We start from the raw sequence: 4,532 nt of genomic DNA on the forward strand, positions 1-4,532 counted from the left end.
ATTCCTGAGTGCTGCTGATTAAAGGCAGCTTCAGTTACTGTTTTCTTTCCTTCCAGACATTTTCATTCACATACACTATTATTTTTGCTCACAAATAGAGAGGTAAAGATTTTAAAATGAATAAAAATAAAAATGTAGAAGCTTTAATAAAAATGAGACTGTAAATGTATGTCTTGACTGGATGTGAACTGGAATTCTAGAATTCTTTTTTCTTCTACATTTAGGCTGCTGTGTCTCTGTGGTGATGCACAGCTCAGGTGCACTGGGCACCTCAGGAATTTTTGGATGTTTGCCCTTTGTCCACCTCCTTCAGGAGATCTGTCTATGAAAGAGCTTAGAACTGCTATGGGAATGAAGATTCCTGTCATTTCAATAGATATAAAGTGACATTTGCTGAGAGATATTTATGTAAATATTTTTTTATGAATAATGTTGGACTTGAATTTTATTCCTTTGGTTTTAGGGACACATGGAACTAGACCACAAATGCTATGCAAAACCTTCAATTTTGATCTGAAATAAAAGTGCCATTAAATTTTAAACTGTAGTTTATCCTTTCCCATTTCTGTTCAGGGTGTTGATAATGTTCAAAGATTTCTCCTGTAAGCAAAGAATTTGCAATTAAAACTTATACCTATCCTATCATGAAGAATGCTTTCTGAAACAGTTGCAAGTTTTAGATTAGGTTTTCAAATTATAACAGATTTCACATCAAAGGTGTGATGCTGAATTTTACTCAGAAAATGTGCTATTTCGATTACTTATTTTTAATTGGGTTTTTTATTGTTTTACATATCTTTTGTATAGGCAAATGTGAGGGAGAGATTTGTGTAAAATGAGATGGGAATTTGTGTCTGCTGGAGCTGGAAGCTCAAAACCTGAAGCCCTGAGGTTCCTGACAGGAGGATTTGTTCGCACTGTTCTCATCCCTGGAAGGACATGGAGTGGTGAGTAGTGGATTTTGGGAGTGTGTCTGTGTGCTTGTGCACACAGCTGCTGCTCATGATGCTCCAGCCTGTGCTCCTGCTGAGCTGGAGCAGTGGGAAATGTATATATTGGGTTGTTTGAAAGTGTTTAACTCACCAGAGCTGCTTCCCAAACCTGAGCACAGCTGCTGTTGAGCTGTTTGTGCTTGGTGTGGTGCAGCTCCCTGAGCACAGGTACCCGGTGCTGCTTTGGAAGCCCCAGTGTGACCAGGACATCCAGAGTGGGCACGGGGGGTGAACCATCAGCTGGGTGTTTATGCACCAAAGTGTCTCTGGATATCCACTTTAGTAATCTGAATTAATTCTCAAAACTCATTCAGAACTAACTCAGGAATGTGCACTAGACAGGACTGTAAAATTTAACTCTTTATGAGCTGTGGCCACTGCTGGGCCTGTCATGGCCACCAGAGCCCTGCAGGGGCTGGAGCGTGTCCAGGGCAGGGAACGGAGCTGGGCAAGGGGCTGCAGCCCCAGCAGGGGCTGAGGGAGCTGGGAAGGGGCTCAGCCTGGAGAAAAGGAGGCTCAGGGGGGCCCTTGTGGCTCTGCACAAGTCCCTGCCAGGCGGGGACAGCCGGGGGGTCGGGCTCTGCTCCCAGGAACAGGGACAGGAGCAGAGGGAACTGTCACTGACATATTTCATGAAAAATCCTTTTCCAGGATCTTTTTCTCCTGAGAAGCTGAGAGGCCTCAGAAATGGAATGTCAGCAATAACTATCTGATGGCTGTGGAATGCAAAAGGAGAGCTCTCTGTCCTGCCGTCTGTCTGTCCGCAGACAACACAGTCCTGGAGGAGGAATGCGGGGGAGTACGTGCAATATGTCTGAGCAAAGAAAAAAAAAAGAACTGTGCGATTCTTCTCTCCCCCCTCTCACTCTCTGCAACAAGTCTTAAAGGTGCAAAACTTATTATTATTCAGCATAAACCAATGAGACGATTTGGGGATAAAAGCATCATATAGTCAACCCAGGACAAGGTGGCACTCAGGGCTCTGGGCTGGGGACAAGGTGGGCATCGGGCACAGCTGGGACTCCGTGGGCTCAGGGAGCTTTCCCAACTTCAGTGATTTTGTGACTCTGTTACCTCAGTGGAGTGAATGCAAAAAGTAAAAGTTGAAATCCCTGAGGAAATGAAGTTACAGAGGAAACACTGCAGCAAACACAGGGCAACTTGTGTTTTGTGCAGGTGGGCAGGCCTTGGTGTTTAAATTGTAGGGACACTGGTAATATCTGATACCCGGCTCCAGATGTTGCATCAGTAGACACAGATTTAAAGATAACTCTTGATATTGTCAAAGGGCCTAATCATCTTCATTTTCCATTCTCTTTACTATTTATGTCAAATGTTCCATTTTAACACTGCACTACACATTTGCGTCCTAAAGTTTAATATGTGGAATCACACAGCCAAATGCAACAGATGTGTCCATTCTGTGGTGTACTAAAAACACAAAAATAAATGAAATGGGCTCTTTACTTGTACTCTTGAATTATCCATTTGAGCATTTTAACTGGCAGACTCCTTGTAATCCCCTGACGGCACCTGGAGGGGAGCTGGTAGATCACCAAAGGGATGGTGGGAGGATGTGACACATGACACTGGGGCAGGATCTGAACTCAGACAAATGAAATCTGTCAGCCAGCTCCTCAAAGCCTGCCACAGTTCTTATCAGTGCTTGGTTGAGCTGGCTTGATACACAGACTTATTGTATTATTTGGCTGGTTTGATTTTCCTTTTTGTGACAACCTTACCCTGGAGACCATCCATCTCTTTGCACTGTTGGAGAATGACTCAAACTGAATGATATTTCAATATAATTTATAGTCCTACACTGTAAACAGAAGCGATGGTTGCTTCTAACCACTGTGAAGAATTCCAATAGGCACATTGGACTTTTGTTTTCTTGGAGGGTTGGAAATACTTTGGAAATACTTTGGGAAATTTTTCATAGCCTAGTAGTAAGTTTTATAGCAGAAGAGCTATGAAATACCCCACAGAGGACAGGAATTTTTTCCATATATGCCCTGGCTGTTCATGGTGTGTGTGAACAACTACAGCTGCAACAAATTATTTGCCAAAAATTCAAATGGTAGCTATTATCAGCTTTCAGCTTAAAACCACAGCTATGATCAGACATCCTGAGGGGAACATCCCCCAACCTGTGCCCATTCACTGCCAAGCAGGTTCAGTTTTCACTCCTCCCCATGAGCAACATCCTATTTTTGCTCTCATTTCCTTTGGGTCCCAGCAATAGAAATAATGGTCTTTCAAATAACAAATTTGATTGATCAACCCTTTTTAACTGCATAGCATAAATAAAAGGTTTAGTGTTTATACAAGCTGTGGCTGCCCCTGGATCCCTGTCAGTTGTCCAAGGGCAGATTGGACAGGGCTTGGAGCAGCCTGGGACAGTGGAAGGTGTCCCTGCCTGTGGCAGGGGATGGAACAAGATGTGCATTAAGGTCCCCTCCAAGTCAAACCAATCTATGAGGCTTGGATTCTGTGCAATAATTAAAAATAAATTTTAGCATGCAGAGTTTTCTTTTACCATAATTGTTCAAGTTTCAAAATATTTTTGAAATATACCACAGAAATATTTTTTAATGAAGCAGCTTGCACTTCAATGTTTTATTTTTCATTTTAATAATGTAGTTACATATGTAAAGTACAAAGAGAGGCAGTGTACAAAGGCTGTAACTGAAATAGAAATGTACAATGTAACACAATAATAATCCTATTAAGTAATTCTATTTGCTGATGCAATACAAGGCAAGTCAAAAATGCACAATACAAGGCAAGTCAAAAATGCACAGTCTTTTTTGTACACCTGTCAAATGGCTCTATAATAATTCAAGTGCTGACAACAGGCATTGTTCTCTGACTGGCAAACAAAACAACTATTTCAGTGTTTGATCCGATTTTTTTGATTGTGACTATGTTAAATGAAATAACTGCATCAAACATTTACAAAAAACAAGGGAAAAAGGTTTTTTCTATTCTATATTCAAATGAGCTAACAAGTGCTGGCACATTTGCAGGTGCCAACAGCTAATCAACAAACACTAGAAATAACTCAAATCATCTCCTTGCCTAAATTTGGGAGTTTTTGTGACCAAAATGCTGCCCCAGCCTAGACCAGCACAGGAGGGACCTGGAGCTGCTCAGAGAGCCCAGAGGAGGCTCCAGGAGGAGCAGAGGGATGGAGCAGCTCTGCTGGGAGGAAAGGCTGGCACAGCTGGCATTGTTCACCTGCACAGGAGAAGCTTTGGCTGAGCTCAGGGTGGCCTTGCAGGGCCTGAAGGAGCTGCAGGAAAGATGGAGAGAGACAATTGCCAAGGGCTGGAGGGACAGGAGCCAGGGAATGGCTCCCAGTGCCAGAGGGCAGGGCTGGGTGGGATCTTGGTGTGAGAGATGAGTAATGTGATGATTGACTCTCACAATTAACAGACAAATAGCATGTTTACAGGTTAAGAAAAGTTTTATAGGTTTATAGTTCTGTTGTACCCCCTTGTGTGGCTATCAAGGGACATCTGGCAGGGCTGGCTTGTC

This window comes from Geospiza fortis, unplaced genomic scaffold (assembly GCF_000277835.1).
Source record: "Geospiza fortis unplaced genomic scaffold, GeoFor_1.0 scaffold359, whole genome shotgun sequence".
Taxonomy (NCBI): Eukaryota; Metazoa; Chordata; class Aves; order Passeriformes; family Thraupidae; genus Geospiza; species Geospiza fortis.